Here is a 25,639-nt window from a genome sequence, read left to right as displayed (position 1 = left end):
TAAATCAAAGGTGAGACTCTCTTTGTGTCTGTTTTCGTATATGAATGATACTGATGATACTGGGCTAGTCTGATATATTAGGAGCCCTGAGAATAGTTCTGAGGCATCTACCGCCCTCACGAGCTCTCGTTCTGCTTTGTGGACCTTCGGACTATTCAGTGAATCAGCTGAGGTAAGATCTAAGAATTTCCCAGTAGCTCCTGAGTCCAGGAGTATAGGTAGAACCTTTTGTTGTTGTGAGGAAATTATCAGCGTGACTGAGATAGTTAGATGGTGAGGAATTCTATTCAAGGTATTCGCCAGACATTGTGAGGTCTGTACAAGTGCCTCACCTGGCTGGTAGACCTCGGCACCAGCTGGACGTTCTAGTATTTCTGCACAGTGTCTCACACCAGTGCTACGGTTTCTGTATGCCTTTTGGCTTGACTTTACAGTTACATGCAAAATGCCGTGCCTTGCTGCAGTACATGTATAGATTCAATTTTCTCCGGGCGTTCTTTTCTTCTATGGTCATGGGACCACGTGTGGTCCCAATTTACACGGGCTCTGATGCGTCATGACTCTTGGTCTCAGATTCTTTTCGTTCGGACTGAACGATCAGCAATATGGGTTGTCCCTGAGGTCGATCGTCCTTGCGCTAGGTTACCTGTGGTGAAGTCTGACTACAAGATTTATGAACTCAGAGGAATCAGTGGGTAGATCGGCAATACGGGCTAACGAATCCTTCAAGTCATCTCTAAAGCCTCTAAAAAAGCAAGGTCCTTTTCTCCTCAGGACATTGGGGTTCTGTGACCATTTTACAGAATGTTGTTAAATAGGAAACTAAGGGCCAGATTTAGAGTTTAGCAGACAGGTTACTCCATCACAAATGTGATGGATAACCCGTCCGCCATATTACGATCCCCATAGGCTGAAATAGGATTGTAATGCGGCGGATGGGCTATCCATCACGTTTGTGACGGAGTAACCCCTCTGCAAAGATCTAATTCAGGCTCTTGGTCCTTACTTCCCTGTCGCAAGTTGAAGAGCTCATTGTCACTGGCTTGAATTAAGTATGGTGGCAAAGAGACAAAGCATCGACTCTTTAAACCAACCAAAGTCATGTAGCACTGGATTGTTATTCTCAATAAGCGTGATAGCCTAGTTGGCAGCCATACCAGCTAAGTACGATAAAATCAACACAATTTTGGTAGTGTCCAACAGGAAAATGCCAAGCTTGCAAAGAAATTGCAGTTGACATTGACTCCAAAAAGCATCAAATTTGGCGCTGTCACCAAAGAAGCGCTTAGGCAGAGCTAAGGAAACTACCGTAGGTGTAGTTACAGTACAGTGATGTTTAAGGGATGGTTCCCCCGAGAGTTGTGGCATGTCTTATTGGCTGACCTGTGTCCCCAAAGTGTGCGGTCTGCAAGACAGGACGTTTGGTTTTGTGTGTGGTGCCTATGTCTGATAACCAAGGGCAATGACCAGGCCAGTATTGTACTAACTCATCTTTTAGGGACTGATTTTCCTGTCAAAATGCTTGGACTTCGCTCTGCATGTCAGCTAATGCTCTGGCTAGTTCTAGGACACCAAGGGTCTCCTCACTAAGTGCCTGCTCGAGATCCTGAATGTGTAGTTGGTCCATCTCATCTGAGCGGAGAAGACAGCGTGTGGCTTGGCCTTCTGTCATGCCACTCACCTGGTCCTGTCCGCGGAGATGATGCTGAACCTCCTATCTCTCCTAGGGCCACGCCCGATCAGGAAGCTGAAACTGTGAATCAGACACTGGCAAGAAGGGAAGGGGCACTGGAAGAAAATAATAAAATAGAGATTTCCGTCTCCTGGGTCAGCTACAGATCTGCTATGTCACCCTTGAGTGTTTGATCAACAGGGTCTCTAGGCGTTGGGTTTTGCTGGGCAATGTAGTGTGGTGAGCTACAAGAGAATGAGAAGGTATTACACATGGGCAATCAAAGTCTGATCTTTACTTGTATCTCTACATAGGAACGTTCACTTACTAACATGATTCTCTTTTGCAACATTTTAATAGCAAATTCCAGAAAATCACTTGACAGAGTTTTCAGCACTCTGGACTCCGTGATAATACTTTTAAACGACCTCACATCGTACTGTACCAATACACACTGTTTCACTCACAATGTGCAGTAACAGTGCTCAGATTATTGTGATTAAATATGTATTGCAGTCTTTGTATATAAAGTCTTGCCAAGTGCACGCAAATCATAAACAGGGAAAGTTAGTAATGCGTTCTCCTTGCACTATATGCCATCTTGTTCAAGAGCTGCTTACGCAATCTTTGCTAAGTAGTGATGCTTTGTATTGAGCATTGCTGTTATTGCTTGAGTTTGTAAAATCGCTGCTAGCACAATCTTTGCAAAGTAGTGATACTCGGTATTGAGCGTTGCGACTATTGTTTGATTTTGTAAGTCTTTATTTGTAGGTAGTGTACTAATGTTTGGGGCTATTCTTAATCATTCTCGTGTCTTTGTCTCTACAGCAGTGGTTCCCAAACTTTTGACTCCTGAGGACCCTCAGTGAATCACTTCTGGAGGCCGGGGACCCCCAAGCAATTTGTACGATTTAAATTTCAAACATTAAAACAGTAATTCGCAAAAAATACACAAACAAGTACACACCAAACGAATACTCGAATGACTAAAGATATACTTATTTTATATTGAAACATATGCAAAAATCAAAAAATGTTAATAGGAAGGTTGGCGTTGCATTTCAGCGACTAACTTTTAAATGTTTGGTTTTATTTAAGAAAGCTGAATCCTCAGGTCAGATTCTACATTTCCCATGCGGTTTCTGTTTTTATTTTTTAGGTACATACAATCTGAGAGAGCTTTTTCACATAAATAAGTGGTTTGGGAAAGGAAGTAAAATCATAAAGGACTTTCATCTCTCCATAGCATCTCTGTCACATGTAATTCATTTGTTTTATAGCACCTCTCATACCATTGTAGGGTGTTGGAGCACTTTACAGGGGACTACAAGGTGTAGGATTCACGTCATCCATACTGGTAGGCATTCTCCGCTGGAGAAGCACAAACTCAGGATTCAGAACATAACACAGTGGTTAATGCTGACTTTAATAATAAGAATGTATTTCGATGCATGTAAACCTTTTTTTTTTTAACAGCATAAGAATGGTGAAAGACTAGGGAAAATGAACATAATTATCTAATGCGATGCAGTTTACATGCAGCTCTTTGGCGGCAGTTCATAGCTCACTGTGCTAGATTACGATTGTAACTTATCAACTGCACAGCAACAAAAAAATCTCTGTGACAAAAGCAGCAACCCACTGTGCTAATGTAGTGCTTCTGCTCTTATCTAGTTCTTAGCACTTACATAACATATCAAGAATTCACTTTGAGTTCAAAGAAGACTTTTATTGTTGTTAATTCTTTTCTAGCCGCAATATCGTGAATGACGAATCAGTAGATTTCAAGCACACGTTAATGAAAACAAAATATATCAGTTTGCAATATACACAGCAGGTTATATTTATAAGATATTGAATGCAAAGCAAAACAAATACTTCACCGTGTGAGAAACTATTTACAGCTTCATCTTTCTAGGGTCTGCAAGCTGATGACTCCCTGTCAGCTGCGAGAAAGAGATTTATCTACCCACACGGGATGCTGGCAACTGGCGCCTAGTTCCAGCACGAAGTCAGGCAGATTCGAATCTAATTCTCTGAAGCCTGTGACATTCGTTACAAAGGTGTGCCCCCTCCTCTCAGACTCGGGAAAACTACGCAAGCCTTTGGAGACTGGCCAGATCTCCGAGACTGCTCCTCTTCCCAAGCTCAAGCAGAGAGGAAAAACAACCAATGTACTCTCTCTTATCAGGTCTAGTCTACTGTGAGAAGAAAACAGCTTGGTTCATCTTGTGCAAAAACACAGCTTGGAAAAATACAGCTTGGATTCTCAACTGCAATGTCTAACTTCACGTTAAAGGCAATAGGCAGCTAACCTAAATATCAAATGCAATGTCTAATGTCATATCAAAGCCAATAGGCAGCTGAGCTGAATACAAAATGCAATGTATAATATCATGTCAAAGCCAATAGGAATATCTAATAGCATATCAAAGCCAATAGGCAGCTAAACTGAATACATCATGTCAAAGCCAATAGGCAGAATACAGAATGTAATGGCTAATGCAATGTCAAAGCCCATAGGCGGCTCAACTGAACAAAACATACAATGTGCTACTGGTGAACATTGAGCAACTAATATGCGCAGTGGTGAAACACAAAGTCATTGGTCAAACTCCATTAATGGCATGACAGCTATGCACATAAAATAGTGTTTTTTTGCATGATACATGCTCTTTGCAGAAGCATATTAACCATCTGTGCTACCTTGGATGAGTCAAAACTGCCACTAGACAAAAGTCCCATCTCTCTCCCTGGCAGGCATATTAATCACCAGAGTTATCGTGACACTTTTATTTTTGCCCGATAGCTGCTGGACATGTAAAGAACTTTGAAGTGCATTTCAAACTGCTGTACAAATGAAGTAACAAATATAAAAACATGCAGTTAGAGGCCCCAGCTGGAGAAGTGCACTCCTCACGGTCCAGGCCTGCGGACCCCCGAGAATGTGTCACAGACCCCTGAAGGTCGACGGACTAGAGGTTTGGAACCACTGCTTTACAGGATTGGAAGCAGAGCGCCCAAGGGTGAAGGTTGCTAATTGGAATTGTGCTGGATGGAAGACGGGCATCACAGGATGCAGGAGCCGCAGGTAGGTGAAGCGGAATCCAACAGCCGGCTGATTGATCCAGGTGAAGGCTGGAAGAGAGAACCGCTATGTCTTGTAGGAAGAAGGCCAAGCGATTACTGGTGGTTGGGGCATAGTTTAAAAAACGCGCCGAACCCTTGACAGCTGTCAGCACATGTGCACCACACTATGGTCGGGTGGCACGCAGCAAACACGAGCGTGTGCAGCCGGCCCCTGGAAATCAGTACCTGCTTAGGTGTGCAGGTTTAAAAAGAAATTCATGAACCACTGAAGATGGTCCGGGGGAGTCGAGGGCAAATAGTACACAGTACAGTGGAGTATGGATGACACAGCTTACAGGCCCTAGTGGACTCTTAACAATATAAGGCCTTTCCAGGTTCATCACTAACATATGTATTTGTAAACAGGACATGGCCTATAGGCCCGGGGAACTACAAAACAATACAAGACCTTCCAGGACATCAAGGGTGAAGGGCCAAAAGGCAGGCAGACATAAACCCTGTAGCTGGCCTCCTCCTTTTTGTCGGCTGTTTGTCCCTTGTCAATGGTAAGTAAGATGCTCTTTCTTTCTAATCATGCAATTTTTTTATTTTACTTTTGGGCAAGTACAGAAAAAGGGTGGCTTAGTGTAGGAGGCTGGACTGGCTTGTAGTGAGTACCAAGGGGTACTTACACCTTGCACCAGGCCCAGGTATCCCTTATTAGTGTATAGGGTGTCTAGCAGCTTAGGCTGATAGATAATGGTAGCTTAGCAGAGCAGCTTAGGCTGAACTAGGAGACGAGTGAAGCTCCTACAGTACCACTAGTGTCATATGCACAATATCATAAGAAAACACAATACACAGATATACTAAAAATAAAGGTACTTTATTTTTATGACAATATGCCAAAAGTATCTCAGTGAGTACCCTCAGTATGAGGATAGCAAATATACACAAGATATATGTACACAATACCAAAAATATGCAGTATAGTATTAGAAAACAGTGCAAACAATGTATAGTTACAATAGGATGCAATGGGGACACATAGGGATAGGGGCAACACAAACCATATACTCCAAAAGTGGAATGCGAACAACGAATGGACCCCAAACCTATGTGACCTTGTAGAGGGTCGCTGGGACTGTAAGAAAACAGTGAGGGTTAGAAAAATAGCCCACCCCAAGACCCTGAAAAGTGAGTGCAAAGTGCACTAAATTTCCCCAAAGAGCACAGAAGTCGTGATAGGGGAATTCTGCAGGAAAGACCAAAACCAGCAATGCAACAACAATGGATTTCCAGACGAGGGTACCTGTGGAACAAGGGGACCAAGTCCAAAAGTCACGATCAAGTCGAGAGTGGGCAGATGCCCAGGAAATGCCAACTGTGGGTGCAAAGAAGCTGCTACTGGACAGTAGAAGCTGAGGTTTCTGCAAGAATGACACGGGCTAGAAACTTCTTCTTTGGAGGATAGATGTCCCACACCGTGGAGAGTTGTGCAGAAGTGTTTTCCTGAAGAAGACCGCAAGCAAGCCTTGCTAGCTGCAAGTCATGCGGTTAGGGTTTTTGGATGCTGCTGTGGCCCAGGAGGGACCAGGATGTCGGCAATTGTGTCAGGGGACAGAGGGGGCGCCCAGCAAGACAAGGAGCCCTCTCAAAAGCAGGCAGCACCCGCAGAAGTGCCAGAACAGGCACTACGAAGTGGAGTGAAACGGTGCTCACCCGAAGTTGCACAAAGGAGTCCCACGCCGCCGGAGGACAACTCAGGAGGTCGTGCAATGCAGGTTAGAGTGCCGTGGACCCAGGCTTGGCTGTGCACAAAGGATTCCCTCGGAAAGTGCACAGGAGCCGGAGTAGCTGCAAAACACGCAGTTCCCAGCAATGCAGTCTGGCATGGGGAGGCAAGGACTTACCTCCACCAAACTTGGACTGAAGAGTCACTGGACTGTGGGAGTCACTTGGACAGAGTTTCTGGATTCAATGGACCTCGCTCGTCGTGCTGAGAGGAGACCCAGAGGACCAGTGATGCAGTTCTTTGGTGCCTGCGGTTGCAGGGGGACGATTCCGTCGACCCACAGGAGATTTCTTCAGAGCTTCTAGTGCAGAGAGGAGGCAGACTACCCCCACAGCATGCACCACCAGGAAAACAGTCGAGAAGGCGGCAGGATCAGCGTTACAGAGTTGCAGTAGTCATCTTCGCTACTTTGTTGCAGTTTTGCAGGCTTCCAGCGCGGTCAGCAGTTGATTCCTTGGCAGAAGGTGAAGAGAGAGATGCAGAGGAACTCGGATGAGCTCTTGCATTCTTTATCTAAGGAAATCCCCAAAGCAGAGACCCTAAATAGCCAGAAAAGTGGGTTTGGCTACTTAGGAGAGAAGATAGGCTAGCAACACCTGAAGGAGCCTATCAGAAGGAGTCTCTGACGTCACCTGCTGGCCCTGGCCACTCAGAGCAGTCCAGGGTGCAAGCAGCACCTCTGTTTCCAAGATGGCAGAGGTCTGGAGCACACTGGAGGAGCTCTGGGCACCTCCCAGGGGAGGTGGAGGTCAGGGGAGTGGTCACTCCCCTTTCCTTTGTCCAGTTTTGCGCCAGAGCAGGGCTGAGGGGTCCCTGAACCGGTGTAGACTGGCTTATGCAGAAATGGGCACCATGTGTGCCCATGAAAGCATTTCCAGAGGCTGGGGGAGGCTACTCCTCCCCTGCCTTAACACCATTTTCCAAAGGGAGAGGGTGTAACACCCTCTCTCTGAGTAAGTCCTTTGTTCTGCCTTCCTGCGCCAAGCCTGGCTGGACCCCAGGAGGGCAGAAACCTGTCTGAGGGGTTGGCAGCAGCAGCAGCTGCAGTGAAACCCCTGAAAAGGCAGTTTGGCAGTACCCGGGTCTGTGCTAGAGACCCGTCGGATCATGGGATTGTGCCAACAATGCCAGGATGGCATAGAGGGGGCAATTCCATAATCTTAGACATGTTACATGGCCATATTCGGAGTTACCATTGTGAAGCTACACATAGGTAGTGACTTATATGTAGTGCACGCGTGTAATGGTGTCCCCGCACTCACAAAGTCCGGGGAATTGGCCCTGAACAATGTGGGGGCACCTTGGCTAGTGCCAGGGTGCCCACACACTAAGTAACTTAGCACCCAACCTTTACCAGCTAAAGGTTAGACATATAGGTGACTTATAAGTTACTTAAGTGCAGTGAAAAATGGCTGTGAAATAACGTGGACGTTATTTCACTCAGGCTGCAGTGGCAGGCCTGTGTAAGAATTGTCAGTGCTCCCTATGGGTGGCAAAAGAAATGCTGCAGCCCATAGGGATCTCCTGGAACCCCAATACCCTGGGTACCTCAGTACCATATACTAGGGAATTATAAGGGTGTTCCAGTATGCCAATGTAAATTGGTAAAATTGGTCACTAGCCTGTTAGTGACAATTTGTACAGGGAGCATAACCACTGAGGTTCTGGTTAGCAGAGCCTCAGTGAGACAGTTAGGCACCACACAGGGAACACATACATATAGGTCACAAACTTATGAGCACTGGGGTCCTGGCTAGCAGGGTCCCAGTGACACATAACAAACATACTGAAAACATAGGGTTTTCACTATGAGCACTGGGCCCTGGCTGGCAGGATCCCAGTGAGACAGTGAAAACACCCTGACATACACTCACAAACAGGCCAAAAGTGGGGGTAACAAGGCTAGAAAGAGGCTACTTTCTCACACTTAGGTTCTTGTGTTTTCTACTTCCTTTATTCCTTGTTTTGAGTAACAGGTTTGCACCTCTTTTTCTCCCCAGGGGTTGGGTGCGCCGGAGGACCTCACCTCAAGAACAGGAAAGGATACAAGGCGTCAGGTAAGTGTTTTTATACATCTTCTAGAAGAGGGATGGGGATAGTGAGGGCCAACCAGGAAGGAATCTTTATCGTGCATCTATATTTGGTAGGTGCTCCCACGTGCATAGGACAATATTCAGTGTTACTTGGGGTGGGTGGTTTCACATGCACTCCTCAGTGGCCCTGGTCCCCATTATTTCCCCCTTTTCCCCACTCTTTCTCGCCCCCTTTCCTCCCCCTAGGAGGAACTGTACCTTGTTCAGCCATGTTTGTCCTGGAACGTGACTGGGAGTAGGTGCCGTCTGTCCCCCTGATGCTTAGTCTTCGCCTCCTCTCACTCCGGTCTCTCTTTTCCGGCTTTCCTCGCTCCTCCCATCCGTGTGGTCTCCACTGTCCTGGCTCCCTTCGTAGCCTCCAATGTTCTCGTTCCTCACCTTCGCCTTGTCACTGCTGCCCGCTCTCCTTGGCTCTGCTCTCCTCTCGCCCCGTCGTCTCTGGCATCCTCCAATTCTCATAACCTGGAAGTCGTAAAGACTTCCAGATGAGAAACTCCTTGTCGTACCCCCAGGGGACTGGGTGAGCGGCCCTTTTTCTGCAGCAGTGCCAAGGCGTTCTCTCCACCCACCGCTTCCCGGCCAAAAACCCCTACAAAACCCACATGGTACAGGTGGTACCAGGAGAACCCAGGGAACCTAGGGTCATGACGCTTCTAACTGTGTGAATAAATACCATAACAGTACCACCCAAGCAACTGGGTCTGTAAACTGGCTCAGACCAAAAAACCCTGCAGAACTGAGCTGGCAAAATGGACCTCTTGACGGACCTGACTGTTAAGATACTACTGCTTTGTGATTGTGTGTACTGAAATCCACACAGCCACCTGACAGATGTCCAGGACAGGTTCTTTGTTTGCTAGTGCAGTGGTAGCAGCTATGGCCCTGGTAGAATGAGCCTGCAAATCTTCTGGGAGCTGCTTTTACATCAGTGTGTAGCAGATTTTTATGCAGAGAACAATCCATCAGTAGATCATCCATTTTCACACTGCTTTGCCATGCTTTGCTTGGGAAAATGATATAAAGAACTGATCATCCACTCAATCTTCCTAGAAACGTAATGCTCTCTTAGGATCTGAAAGATGGAGTCTCTCCCTTAGAGGGATGAGGTGAAGCAAAAAATGTTTGTAGGGTAATGGCCTGACCATCATGAAAATGAGTGACCACTTTCAGTAGAAATGAAGATCTTGTACTCAAAACCAACTTATCAGTAAAGAAGGTGGCATGAGGGGCTTAACAGGGAGAGCCTGAAGTTCACTCACACGTCTAACTGATAGCGATGAGGAAGACTGTCTTTAAGGTCAGGAGTCTCACAGGACAACGATGCAGCAGCTCAAAAGGAATGCACATCAAGAAAGTGACGACTAAGTTCAAGTCCCACTGGAGCATGACAAAGAGTTTTAGTGGGAACAGATGCTGCAAACCTTTAAAAAATGTCATCTTAGTGGGGGATTTAAATAACAAAGGCTGGTCCGGCAACAAGAAGAAAGCTGAAAGAGCTGAATAATAGCCCTTAATCATGCCCAAAGCAAGTCCTTCCTGGGCTAGGGAAACAACATACAACTAAATCTCAGACAACATTCTCTACAACGGGTCAATTTGTCATGTATCACACCAATCTACTAATTTGACCCAACAACTGGAGTACACTAATTTTGTGGAGGGATGCCTCACCACCAAGATTACATCAATGACCTCAGAGTGCAGTTTGAAAGAAGCCAACTGTTGCAGCTCAATCTCCAAACATGGTGCAAAGTGTGCAGGCTAGAGTGCAATATCCTGCCATGCTTCTGTAACAGAAGATCCTCCTGAAACAGCAGCTTGATTGTGAGATAGATGCTCATGCTCAGGAGTTCCCGGTACCCTTCTCTCCTGGCCAAATCTGATCCCTCTAGGATTACTTGGGCCCTGTCTTTCCTGATATTCTTCAGAACTCAGAGCAGGAGAGGCAATGGCAGAAGGGCATACAGGAGTACTGAGCTCCACTCTAAATGGAAAGTGTCTTAGAAAGAGAACTGCTTTTGAAACTTGCTGTTGTCTGGAGGTGGTTGACGATTCCCTGCGGCGAGCCCCCCTCGATCAGTCAGTCGTTGAGGTAGGGGAAGACTGGTACTCCCGACCTCGAAAGGTGTGCTGCAACCACCGTCATCACTTTTGTGAACACCTGAGGGGGCAGAAGTACTGCAAAAAACCCTGCAAGATGTGGATGTGAAAATAAGCATCTTGTTGGCCCAATGGCACCATCCAGTCTTCTGTTTCTAGGGCAGAGAGAATTTGGGCTAGCATACGGATCTTGAATTTGTCCTTCTGTAAGAAGGTGTGGAGAGGACAGAGATCTAAAACAGCATGAAGAACGTTTCCTCCTTTTGCACAAGGAAGTAGCTGGAATAATATCCAGTTGATTATACTACTGGATATTGACACTAACAATATCGTGGAACAAGAATGTCAAAGACCGAATACAGAGGGACAAATATCAAAAGGTAAGTGCTTATAAAGGACTATAGATTTACTACTCTAACTTCACATCTACATACCATGAAGATATAGTTACTGTGTGGGTGTATATATATGAGAGGTTCGATATAGAAAATCTACACTTACCTGTTAGTATTTTATTTTCTATATTGAGTCCTCAATATAGTGTCCCATCAGTACTGTGGTTTCGTATTCAAAGGGCAGGCCACCCAGTTCTTACATAAGAAGCTGGAACCCTCTATGGCCTCTTTGGCCAAAGGGCCTGCACTTGCTGAAGTAAGACAGACAGTGGTCCTTCATCAGACACAGTGAAGATAGTGGAAGGTGCGGCGTGGTAGAAAGGAATCACAGGGCATAGCCAAGATAAACAATTTGGAAGACCCACTTGTCTGTTGTGATGGCCTGCCACCCTTGGAGAAACATCAGATCCTGCCTGCAAGGACACACTAAAGCAGTTTTGCATCAGAGTCTGCTGGGGGGGGGGTGAGACTGAACTGGCCATTGTCCCTGCTGTACTTGTTGTCGATAAAAACTGCTGCCTCTGGCATAAAAAGAAAGACCTGCTGGACTGAAATAGGAATCTGGCCTTGGCAAAACAGGAAATCTGTACTATAACCGAGGAGAGGGCTAAACTGCTGATGAGATTGTCCGGTGGGGACAGAAAGGCTCAAAGAATGTACTGTGCCTCTGCTGTCCTTCAAATATTTCAAGACTCAGTTTATTTTGGTGCTGAAAATGCAAGAGTGGAAAATGGCATATCCTTTGAGAATGCCTGGACATCCCCGGAGAAGCCTGTAGACCTCACCAGGGTGTGGAGCTGAACAGCCACACTGGTGCACATTACCACGTCCAAAGCAATCACTTATGTCCAATCCTGATCTGAATACAAATTCTTCTGCAAAGCAGCCACCTTGAATAACCTGGGTAATGGACACCTTAAGGTCGTCCAGGATACCCAGTAAAACTTGTGGCACTGTTTCTCAAAGGGCCTGGGAGTGGTGGCCAAGGACACAGCTGGCAAATACTGAACTTAGAGCACAGATCATGGAGGAGAAAAGTAGTGTTTGGAAGGCAGGATGGTTGGGTGCAGGGTGATGGTGAAAACCTCTCTACTAACGGGCAGGCCCTAAACCAGACTTGGACCAGGTGCTTGAAGTCTGTTAGTATCTGTAAGGAAATGCCTCCTTGGCATGGTTACCCCCTAAATTTTTGCCTTTGCCGATGCTAAGTTTTGATTGAAAGTGTGCTGGGACCCTGCTAACCAGGTCCCAGCACCAGTGTTCTTTCCCTAAACTGTACCTTTTGTCTCCACAATTGGCACAACCCTGGCACTCAGGTAAGTCCTTTGTAACTGGTAACCCTGATACCAAGGACCCTGATGCCAGGGAAGGTCTCTAAGGGCTGCAGCATGTCTTATGCCACCCTAGGGACCCCTCACTCAGCACATGCACACTGCCTCAAAGCTTGTGTGTGCTGGTGGGGAGAAAATGACTTAGTCGACATGGCACTCCCCTCAGAGTGCCATGCCAACCTCTCACTGCCTGTGGCATAGGTAAGTCACCCCTCTAGCAGGCCTTTCAGTCCTAAGGCAGGGTGCACTATACAACAGGTGAGGGCATATGTGCTTGAGCACAATGCCCCTACAGAGTCTAAGCAAAACCTTAGACATTGTAAGTGCAGGGTAGCCATAAGAGTATATGGTCTGGGAGTTTGTCAAACACGAACTCCACAGTTCCATAATGGCTACACTGAAAACTGGGAAGTTTGGAAGAGATAATGAGAAAAACAAGGAGGAGTCACCCACCAGTCAGGACAGCCCCTAAGGTGTCCCGAGCTGAGGTGACCCCTGCCTTTAGAAATCCTCCATCTTGAGTTTGGAGGATTCCCCCAATAGTATTAGGGATGTGCTCCCCTCCCCACAGGGAGGAGGCACAAAGATGATGTAGCCACCCTCAAGGACAGTAGCCATTGGCTACTGCCCTCCCAGACCTAAACACACCTCTAAATTCAGTATTTAGGGGCTCCCTAAATCCCAGGAAATCAGATTCCTGCAACCTGTAGAAAGAAGAAAGACTGCTGACCTACAAGCCTGCAGAGAAGGAGGAAGATGACAACTGCTTTGGCCCCAGCCCTACCGGCCTGTCTCCAACTTTGAAAACCTGCAACCAGCGATGCATCCGACAGGGACCAGTGACCTCTGAAGCCTCAGAGGACTGCCCTGGACTAAAGGACCAAGAAACTCCAGTGAACAGCGGCCCTGTTCAAAACCAGCTACTTCTTTGCAACAAAGAAGCAACTTTCAAAGACTGCACGTTTCCCGCCGGAAGCGTGAGACTTCACACTCTGCACCCGACGCCCCTGGCTCGAGATCCAGAGAACAAACACCTCAGGGAGGACTCCTCGGCGACTGCGAGCAGGTGAGAAACCAGAGATGACCCCCCTGAGCCCCCACAGCAATGCCTGCAGAGAGAATCCAGAGGCTCCACCTGACCGCGACTGCCTGTAACAAGGGACCCAATGCCTGGAACCAACACTGCACCCGCAGCCCCCACGGCCTGAAGGAACCGAACTTTGACGCAGGAGTGACCCCCAGGCGATCCTTTGCCTTGCCCAGGTGGTGGCTGTCCCGAGAAGCCCCCCCTGTGCCTGCACCGCTAGAGTGACCCCCGGGTCCCTCCATTGTTTCCTACCTGAAACCCGACGCCTGCTTTGCACACTGAACCCGGCCGGCCCTGTGCCGCTGAGGGTGTGTTTTGTGTGCCTACTTGTGTGTCCCCCAGTGCTCTACAAAACCCCCCGGTCTGCCCCCCGAGGACGCAGGTACTTACCTGCTGGCAGACTGGAACCGGAGCACCCCTGTTTTCCATAGGCACCTATGTGTTTTGGGCACCTCTTTAACCTCTGCACCTGACCGGCCCTGAGCTGCTGGTGTGGTAACTTTGGGGTTGCCTTGAACCCCCAACGGTGGGCTGCCTATGCCCCAGGACTGAAACTTGTAAGTGTTTTACTTACCTCCTAATCTAACCTTTACTTACCTCCCCCAGGAACTGTTGATTTGTGCACTGTGTCCACTTTGAAAATAGCTTATTGCCATTTTTACAAAGACTGTATATGATATTGCTTTTAGTCAAAGTTCCTAAAGCATCTAAGTGAAGTACCTTACATTTAAAGTGTTTAATGTAAATCTTGAACCTGTGGTTCTTAAAATAAACTAAGAAAATATATTTTTCAATATAAAACCTATTGGCCTGGAGTAAGTCTTTGAGTGTGTGCTCCTCATTTATTGCCTGTGTGTGTACAACAAATGCTTAACACTACCCTCTGATAAGCCTACTGCTCAACCACACTACCACAAAATAGAGCATTAGAATTATCTACTTTTGCCACTATCTTACCTCTAAGGGGAACCCTTGGACTCTGTGCACACTATTTCTTACTTTGAAATAGTATATACTGAGCCAACTTCCTACACCTAGCATGTGCAGGGTTTGTATTACGTAAAGCACATGGTTTTGACATTGCGTATGACTGTTTGATTTTATCAGCCAATCGTCTAGATATGGAAAGACATGTATATGTTGTCTTCTTAGGAAGGCTGCAACTACTGCTAGGCACTTTGTGAATACCCTTGGAGCTGTTGTTATTCCAAACGGTAACACTTTGAACTGATAGTGCTTCCTTGAATGACAAACCTGAGATATTTTCTGTGCCGGATGAATGGGTATATGAAAATACGCATCCTTGAGGTCTAATGTTGCCATGAAATTGCGTTTTTGAAGTAGTGGGATGGCATCCTGGAGAGTTACCATGTGGAGGTGTTCTGACAGGATGTAAAGGTTCCTTCTTATTGTGCAGGCTAAAGAGTTGCAGTCTTCTGAGGATCCACGGCCGGGGAAATGTTGCAAAGCTGGCATGAGACGTGGAAACAAGGTTGCGGAAGAGTCTTCTTTGTCATGCAGAAGGATTCTACAGTATCTCACTGAATGGCAATAAAGGCTCTGTGGCTCTCAGGTTGCAAGTCTTCTGCAACCATGTTAATTTTTACTTCCAGGTTTCGCAACTGCAAATTAAACAATTCAGCTGCCATTTGCATTACAGCAGCTAAAGAGGAACTTTCCTCTGAGACTGGACCTGGGGGGGGAAGACAAGGCCAGTATCAAGTGTCAAACCCACTGGCATCCTGAACCTCTTCATATCAGTTTTTGTTTTCATACTGGGGAACATAATCATACCCCTCATCACAGTTGTTATTCTAAATATGTGCCCCAAAACGACTGTGCAAAGTCTGGGCCCTAGCATGTGGCAAGATCAGAGTATCAGAGTTGTATTATTGCAAAGTGGCTGCGTCAGGCGCAACTTCAACCACGTTTGTGGTGGATTCAGCCTGGAGTTGGATAGCACTATGGGCTGTACATCCTCATCTGGCATCAACATCGATGTGAGCATAACTGATGGCACTGGAGTCGGCTCCATAGTCGATGCTGGACCCAATATGGGTCTAAGCCAAGGGGCACAGGTGGTGCTAAGGACAAACCAGCCAGCTGGCATCTGACTTGATTGTTGGGGCCCGAAGGTGCACCAGAGAGAGCCGGTAAAGTACCAAATATACCCACACCATAACCTCCCTGAATGCTGCAAGTTGCTGCAACATCCCAGATGGACCTAGAAACTCAGGATGCATCAGGAACAGGCTCGGAATCAGCTCTGGCGGAGGTCTGGACTGAGACCGGGAGGCACGTTGATACCTTTGCACCCTCTTTGGAGTTCAAGAGTAGCAGGAAGGGGCTGTTTACCAATTGCATTTCTTTTGTTTTTCTTCAACCTATCCAGAGACTGCCATGATCTGAAATGAGAACTACTTAAGGAATGGGAACAAGACCTTACTTTTACTTTAACTGGTCACGGTATGGAGTCTTGACTGCGTGGTCATCTACCACCTTTGGGTTCATCTGGATGCATTCGCTGCAGGCCTTAGAGTCATGACCTAACCCCAGGCACCACAAACAGACTTTGTGAGTGTCTGTCATAGAAATTAGCTTGCAACTGGCCCTGCAATGTTTAAAGCCTGTAGCTTTATGGGGTGACATTTTCCTAGCACACTGGAAAAACTGAGCTGAAAAAGCCTGGTCAAAGATTGGAGAGAATCTCCGGATCCACATCTGAGGGTGCAGAAAAAAAGAAACTGATGTCATCACCCATGCATGGCTTATAGGGCATACCTATCAGTTTTCAGGAGAATTGCTCTAAAGGTTGAAGCCTGAGAATTTTCACTAGGTGGTTAGAAGTATCCTTCAGAAAGAGGACATAGTGAGCATATATTTAACTAATACTGTGTGTTTATTCAAAGCACAACAGTAATCTTATTCATTAGTCAGGGACTAATAGATGCCTTGTAATCAGTTAAATGCATCAAAATCATCAAGTTTATGTGTGGCATTTTGTCAACGACGTTTCAGCCTCATTTGTAATATTGAGATCTTGGCAAAATAGGCAATAATGGGACACTTTGGAGTGTTAGAGCAACCACATGTAGATCACTGTGACACCAAGGGTTAGTAGTATAGGAAAGTTGCTTACTCAACGATTCAGGTAATAAATGGTCCACAAAACAGATACTACTTGAGGATGTTATGGGCAGTACATCTGTAACATTCAATAACCATTCTAAGTGCAGCAGCTGGCAGGAGGATTGCAGAGGGCAAATTTTCTGTCCAGTGGACTACAATCCGATTTTTCTAATTGCAAAGAGGAAAAAGACAAGGATGCCCTTGGGCCCCACCAACCCTTCATCTCACCATTAGAACCTTTTCTTGAAAGTCTCAGGAAAACAGACAGAGGCAGTTGATATATACTCAACAAACACAATACAAACTTGCTGCATTGACAAACGATATATCTTCATACTCATGAAGAATCCAGAAAGTTCTACACCACATCTACTTGAAGAAATCTGCTTTTTTGGCAAAATATCAGGGTCTAGGCTTACTGAATAAAAACAAAAAAATAGTACTGCCACTGACTCAAGTATGCATCAAACAACATTGACCAGAGTGTAAATTCTCATAGTACCCACTGACCATTACCTATTTTGGAATCCCATTTACAAATAAGCTCCCTACAACATCCAACCAACTATGATCATTGATACTTGAGGACACTTAGGAGAAAAACAAGACATGATTGCCACTACATTTGTCAAAGCGTGGTAGAATCAACACTATCAAAAATGATGCTACTATCAAAGATTCTATATCCCATGAACATGTTTTTAATCTTATTGCCCAAATAAGCTCATGGCTGCGTTTCTGTGAAAGTGCTAGTGTAGGAAGCTGGCTCTGTATATACTATATCAAAATGAGATATAGTGTGCACAGAGTCCAAGGGTTCCCCAGAGGCTAAAGTAGATAATACTTTTGTGGCAGTGTGGTCAAGCAGTTAGGCTTATCAGTGGGTAGTGCAAAGAATTTGTTGTACACACACAGACAATAGAAGAAGCAAACACTCAGAGGTCGAAGATGTGCAATTTTAATTTGGGCTCCTATGGAGACAGGGGGGACTCGGAATCAGGTCTGCCTGCAGGTAAGGACCTGCGACTCGGAGTGCAGACCAGGGGGGATTAGAGAAGCACTGGAGGGGCCACCAGTAGCCACCAAACACCCCCCTCAGCAGCACAGGGGCGGCCGGGTGCAGGCTGCAAACAGGACATTGGGCTTCCAACGCTGGTCTATGAGGGGACCCCGGGGGTCACTCAGAGGCTGCAGGTGAGGTCCAGAGGGTCATCTTGGGCAGACCACAGGCTGGACAGGGAGGAGGGCCGCCTGCTGAATGTTGCTGCACCGGAGGTCAGGTTCTCCAGGGCCTGGGGGCTGTGGGTGCAGTGTGTCTTTAGACATTGGAAATCTTTGTCCGGAGCTTTGTGGTCATGGGGGTCCTCAGGATTCCCTCTGCAGGCGTTGTCATGGAGGGGTGGAGAGGTCAACCCAGGGTGGGCACTTAGCACTGCCTGGGGATCATCTCTAGCTGTTTGGGCCACCTGGACACGGGCCATGGGTGTCATGTGCAGAGTGGTTAGGACTCACGCTTTCAGAGTGAGGTGGGAGTCCTTAGTTGTTGTTTTTTTCTTGGACAGGGCCGCTGTACACCGGAGTTCTTGGTCCTTTTGGGTGCCAGGCAGTCCCCTGGAGCTTGTCAGAGGTCACTGGTCCCATTGGATGCGTTGCTGTTCTTTTGCATGTTCTTTGAAGCAGGAGACAGGCCTGTAGGACTGGGGCCAAATCAGTTGTCGTCTTCGTTCTTCTCTGCTGTGGATTTAGCAGTCCTTCTTGGTAGGTCGCCAGGAATCTAGTGATCTGGGTTCAGGGATGCCCTTAAATCCTAGTTTTAGGAGTGTTTTAGGGGTCAGAGGGCAGTATCCAGTGGCTACTGTCCCTAAGGTTGGCTACACCCTCCTTGTGCCCACTCCCTTTGGGGAGGGGGGGACAAACCTAATCCTGTTGGTCCCTGTCTTCCAAAGCAAGATGGAGGATTCTGCAGGGAGGAGGTCACCTCAGCTCTGGACACCTTAGGGATGGTCCTGGCTGGGGTGGTCACTCCTCAGTTTTCCCTAATTTTCTCCCAGGCTTGCCATCAAAAGTGGGGCTTTATCTGGGGGCGGACAGCTCCACTAGCTGGAGTGCCCTGGGGCATTGTAATCCTTGAGCCTTTGAAGCTCACCACCAGGTATTACAGTTCCTCTAGAGGGAAGGTGTGAAGCACCTCCACCCAGGACAGGCTTTGTCTCTGACCACAGAGTGCACAAAGGCACTCACCCCTTGAGGTCAGAAACTTGTCTGAAAGTGGCAGGCTGGCGCAGACCGGTCAGTCCTACACTAGCATCTCTCAGATGCCATCTGTGTGCATTTTTCAATAAATCCCACACTGGCATCAGTGTGGGTTTATTGTGCTGAAAAGTTTGATACCAAACTTCCCAGTATTCAGTGAAGCCATTATGGAGCTGTGGAGTTCGTAATGACAAACTCCCAGACCATGTACTTAATATGGCTACACTGCACTTACCATGTGGAAGAATGGACTTAGACACTGTAGGGGCATATTGCACACTCAGCTATGCCCCCACCTGTGGTATAGTGCACCTTGCCTTAGGACTGTAAGGCCTGCTAGAGGGGTCACTTACCTATGCCACAGGCAGTGGTTTGTGGTCATGGCACCCTGAGAGGGGTGCCATGTCGACTTTGTCTTTTTCTCCCCACCAACCCACACAAGCTGCAAGGCAGTTTACATGTGCCTGGTGAGGGGTCCCCTAGGGTGGCATGCTGCAGCCCTTAGAGACTTTCCCTGGCCACAGGGCCCCTGGTACCATGGGTACCTTTTACACAGGACTTTACTGTGTGCCAGGGTTGTGCCAATTGTGGAAACAAAGGTGCAGTTTTTGGGAAAGAACACTGGTGCTGGGGCCTGGTTAGCAGGATCCCAGCACACTTTCAATCAAATTTGGCATCAACACTAGGCAAAAAGTGGGGGGTAACCATGGCAACAGTGGCACTTTCCTACAGCTAGCGTCCAAACATTACAGTATGTAAGCTGCAAAGCTCCACAGTGGACTGTAGCTGTAAACACTATTTCGAGTGAAAAAACAATCTTTAGCATGAGTTGAAGAGGTTCTTTAATAGAAGTGCTCCTAAGCATCTCATTGGCTGAACAATGCCAAACTTTGAAGTGAACTTGTCGGCTTGAAGATTCTATTAAATTATTAACATTTTTCTTAATTCCCATAATCCTAGGTTCCCTGTGCAACTGTTTCTCTTCTCCTCACTCACTTTTAAAAGAAATACGGGATGTGCGATCTTTCATTGTGTGTTAGAGCCTAAACAAAACTAAGCGCACTGAACTGAAAACTGACATTGAGATGAGTTTATATTTCACAAGTCTTTTTGTAAATAAAATGAGTGCCTGTTGACTCACCAGTATCCGTAGTCACCTGTTTTTCGAAGCAGAAACCTGTGAAAAAAGGAGAAGCGACCACACTTGTTGATGTCGATGTGCAGCAGGTGCTGCCACTTTCATTATTCCTCCATATGAAAATGGATGAATGGATAGGTAGGCATAGTGCTTCACCCACTTCGAACCACGTTCATCCACGGCCTTGATCCTGTCGGCGTCGATATCCTTGGTGCGCTCACAGAAGTCTACTCTGTTGGTGGCGTCGGTGCGCTGCAGGAAGCGACACCCGCAAAAGTGATAGATCAGGCAGGTTTTTCCCACATAGGAGTCTCCGATGATGATGATGATCTTGAAGAAGCAGGGCGGGCTGGGGGCAGCACGGTAGAGACGGGGCTGGTCGCCAGGCTCTGGTTCTAGGGGCGACTCAGCCCAGGTGATGTCCGGCACAGGACTGGGAGGGATGGAAGCCGCCACTGCACGAGGCAGAACGCGGAGGCGTGACATCTTCAACTAAATTATTCAGCGCGATTATCCAGACTGATTTTTTGTAATGACTGCATGCACTTAAGAACAAGGGATTCATGTCGGATCGTGGTTTGACACATTCCAACTAACTAAAAGCAAGAAACAAAAAAAGTTCCGATTAACACTCACGTGAGCTGCTGCTAATGAGATGAAGAGGAAGAGAAAACAAATTGCTTTACCTTTTGTAATCCATAGGGAACAAATAAAAAGGTTCAATTGGTGCTTAACCTGACCTTTTACACATTGCTTTTCTGGCAGACCTGAACTATCAGTGCTGTTGGAACCAAGGAATAACGAGCAAAGCAGAACGAGCAAAGCAGAACGAACTGCATGGAGAAAGGATCGTGGCTGGGATGAAAGCAAAAACTGAAACCAGGGCCATCACACGCTGTAACAGGAGGAAGCGTGAGGTAGTGTGATGGCCAACAAAAATGTTCTCTTGGTGAAAGATCTCTGGGTGGGAACTTAGCATGCAAAGGAGGGACATTTAGCACAATACACGTGAAGCATGTAAGTCAAGCACAACAAAGAATGAATGACAAGAGTGGGCATGGTTAAGCCCATATACTGAACATAGCATGTCTCGCAGAGACAGCACATGTGCTGTCTAGGCTCGACCTAAAAACATTAACTTACAGCGCGAGACATGGAAGAGGAGAGTAGCAATTTAGCTTTACTCTTCTGCAGCAGTGTAAATTGTTCCGGCATGTGCCTCCTGCTGCATTAGTTTTGGAGGCAGCAGGACACTTTTGAAGAATGTATTTTTTATGGCCCTACACTAATTGCCATTGTTTGGTGTCCAAGGGCATGACACAGGTCATCACCTCAGGGAATACGTTTTACATATCACACAAAGACTTGGCAGTGTTTTGTTTAAAGTCTTTGCTCTAGGCTTTGGCAGCTGATGCTCCTGCAGGGATGGCGTCTGCTTTCTTGAGCCACCCATTCCACTCCGGGGGGGGGGTGTCATAATGAAAAAAGATAAAGATCAGGCTTCTTACTCTGCCTGCATCAGTGCACAGGCTTGGCTGTCTTGGCATTTTTTCTGAGCTGAGCGCTGAAATGTTCACTATGTAAATCAAGCAACAAACACCACCTAAATATGATAAAGTCTCTTCAAATTAAGAAAATGCAGAGTCTTCGCCATTAATACATAAAATGATATCACTGCACTTGAGGCAAATATTAAAAGTGAGATTTTTTTAATCATGAACTTTAGGGCCGGACTGGGAACCCACAGCAGCCCTGGCAAATTTTCAGACCAGCCCCCATAGGGTGCATAGCAAGTGAGCCTGCCCACCACAATGGGGTTTCGGGAGGGGAGTGGGTTAGGGGGTCCTCCTCCCAAGACACATTAGGAAAAATGGCAAAAACGGTGAACTCTACAAAACGTATTTCATTATATATTCAATTGCATTTGTTTTTAAAGCATAGGAAATTATCACCAGGATATTGCAATCTTTATAGGTGCTTTTCAATGATTCCCTCACCATCACCCTCTAAAAGTGCCTCTCACCTCTCCAAAGCTCCTCTCTCGCATGTATTTAATTTGTTTTATAGTGCCTCTTACCAGCATACGATGGTGGAGCACTTTAGGTCACACACACATACAGAGACAATAATTCAAATGTGTGTAAATCAGTGTATACAAAACGTTGCATAAGACATAGGGGACAACATGGTGTAGGATTCACATGTCATCCATACTGGTAGGCATTTTTTAAGAGCGTTTGGTCTGGAGAAGCATAAACTCAGGATTCAGAATGCAACACAGTGGTTAAGGTTGACTTTGCTATTAACAATTTATTTCTAACCAAACAACCCCATTTTAGGCAAAATTAGGAAAACCAAAGACTGGGGAAAAGACTTAACTTTCTAACCTGTGTCATTCAGTTTGCATGCAGCACTTTTATGGTGGCTCATAGTACACTGTGCTAGATTATGACTGTAACTTATGAACTGCACGGTAACAAAAGGATCTCTGTGACAAAAGCAGTATCCCGCTGAGCATTGCACATAAAATACTGTTCTGTTATCTGCATAGTAAACATTCTTTGCAGCAGGCATATTACTCCTCTGCTCTTCCTTAGGTGAGTCAAAACTGCCATTAGACAAAACCCTGATCTCTCTCCAGTAGGTACATTAATCACCAGAGTTTCTTTGGCACTTTTATTGTTGCTGTTGGAGATACAAGGAAATGTGCAGTGCTTTTAAAACTGCTGCACTGCTACAGAACCAGCACTCAGTAACAACCACCCCTTTTCAGCCTCCTGGGGAAACACCCAATGCCTGGTACAGACAGTCTGACCTTGATGAACTTAGAACAATTTCTGCACTGGTCGTGCCAAAAATGCCGTTTGTGAACAGAGAGGCAGGTAAGTTGTGATGTGCATCCTGTATGTGGCCCACATTGTTATAGATAGAGCAACATTATAGTCTATTAAATGAAACCCAATATGTTTGTAGGCCTCATATTCTAAACTCACATTTTTTAAGGTACTTTCATTTGCAATAATGAATTAAAAGGAGGATATTTGCCTACGGTCTCACAGTTTAGTTAAGTGAGGAAGCCAGGATTAATCCCAGGTTTTCTGGTTTCACTTTGTACAATGAGCCACTAAATGGGTCCCTATTGGACCCCCCTTTTAATATCAAATGTTATTGCTTTGTGTGTTTAACTCTTTCGGCATCATTTTCACATTCCTTAAGAAGCACAGGAGAGACAGTCATGCCATCTTCCCTCAAGCCAACTCGTTTGTACGGAGAGGCAACAGTTACATTTCTTAGATGGTTAGCATTATTGTTAATTTTGTTGCTACCATTAGCTTGAAATGACACTGTTGCATATGCACAAAACTGCAAGGACACCTTCTGAACTGGCACTGCAGGGAATGGTACCCGCATGTTGTCTGTAGCCTCCTCAAAATCCAACAATCAAAATGTGTGCATGTCTTTTCAACTACTCCACGCATGCTTGTAGGGTCAGAGAGACAGGTTCAAACACTCCCTCTTTATACCGATAGTGGGGAAAGTACATTTGTGGTACACCACATACTCTATTACTCAGGAACCTGGTGTAATTTCAGTCTCTCAGGTTTCTAGAGTGATGTTTCATTCTGAAGAATGGCTCTTGGGGTTAAGATCTGATGAGGTGTCTTGGATGTAATGTCACAGTTGAGTGTCAGGTTTAGGGTTATGGCAGTCTGCTGTTCAATTCCTATGATGTCAAAATCTGTCATCCTAATTTTTCAGTGCTAACATCTATTGTACTACAAATTGATTGAAGTGCATGTTTTCGAGATATAGGCCCTCATTCTGACCTTGGCGGGCGGCGGAGGCCGACCGCCAAAGTCCCGCCGTCAGGTTACCGTTCCGCGGTCGAAAGACCGCGGCGGTAATTCTGACTTTCCCGCTGGGCTGGCGGGCGGTCGCCTTCAGACCGCCAGCCAGCCCAGCGGGAAAGAGGCTTCCACGATGAAGCCGGCTCGGAATCGAGCCGGCAGAGTGGAAGCTGTGCGACGGGTGCAGTTGCACCCGTCGCGTATTTCACTGTCTGCGCAGCAGACAGTGAAATACATTTAGGGGCCCTCTTACGGGGGCCCCTGCAATGCCCATGCCAGTGGCATGGGCACTGCAGGGGCCCCCAGGGGCCCCGCAACCCCCCCTACCGCCATCCGGATCTCGGCGGTCCGACCGCCGGGATCTGGATGGCGGTAGGGGGGGTCGGAATCCCCGCGGCGGTGCAGCAAGCTGCGCCGCCGCGGAGGATTCAATGGGGCCGCGGTACACTGGCGGGACCCCGCCAGTGGTGCCGGTCCGACCGCGGCTTTACCGCCGCGGTCGGAATCCCCATTGGAGCACCGCCGGCCTGTCGGCGGTGCTCCCGCGGTCCTCCGCCCTGGCGGTCAAAGACCGCCAGGGTCAGAATGACCACCATAATCTATTTGAATTAGAAAGAGACTTTAGCATATTTATTGCAGGCCCACTTGCTCTATCCTTTTATGTGGGATCTTCTAAAAGATCGTATTTGGCGCATTCCTTCCTATAAATTCCATAGCTCATCCAGCTCTACCACTCGTGCAGTATGAATGGCTGGGAAAAGCTGTATTACAAAAGGTGTAACTCACAATGCAGGTTTATAAACTCATTCAGCATAATTAATGTTAACAAATAAACACATGACCACATTATTGTTTGGCCGACACTGGAACCCTAGGTAACTATTGCATGCACAGTTGGTTTCTCCTTTGTTAGCCCCCTGGGGTTGTTCTGCTTCTTCTCCCCATGCAGTGCAGAGTAGTGCACTGGTTTGTTGCTCCGTGAGGGTTCTGTGACTTGCCCAGGCTCATGTTATTGCACAAGCATGCCTTTCCTAAATCGTTCCCTTGGATCCTTCACACACTACAACAATAAGAGGCAATTATCCTAAGGGCCCACTTCACAGTTCTACATTAAACAACAGTACCAGTCAAGCAGTTTGCTAGGTACCTTGTATTTGTCCATGTTTCAGTAGGGTTAATTTCTGTTGCTTTTGTTCAGGTCCTCTCATGGTCCATCAAAGTAGAACTACATTCAGGTCATACAATCAGAGCACATTTAGGCCCTCATTACAACCCTGGCGGTCGGTGCTAAAGCTGCGGTAACACAGCCAAGAGGCCAGCAGTAAAAACGCCAACATAGCCAGCCACCTTAACACTCTGACCGCCACAACGGTAGCAACAAACACTGCAGTCGTCACCGCCAACAGATAGGCTTAAGACAATGTACCGCCCACCGTATCATGAGAGGCCAATCCGCCAGCTTTTCCGGGGCGGTACCAACGACATCAAAAGCATAGCGGAAGCAGTACACCGAAGGGGAACCACTCACCTTCCGAAACTCCACGAAGAACCAGGATGCCATGGAGCCCGAATTGCAGATCCTCCCTATGTTGGTGTATCTTCTCATAAACCAGGAAGTAGAAAGGAGGCGGCGGCAACGATGACGGTGATTACTGCACCTTGCACACAGGGGAGGTAAAAGAGTGACACAGGCAGCACGCAACACCCCTAGCCCCCCACCCACAACACC

This window comes from Pleurodeles waltl, chromosome 4_2, assembly GCF_031143425.1.
Source record: "Pleurodeles waltl isolate 20211129_DDA chromosome 4_2, aPleWal1.hap1.20221129, whole genome shotgun sequence".
Lineage (NCBI taxonomy): Eukaryota > Metazoa > Chordata > Amphibia > Caudata > Salamandridae > Pleurodeles > Pleurodeles waltl.
Note: the sequence above shows the minus strand (reverse complement) of the source record.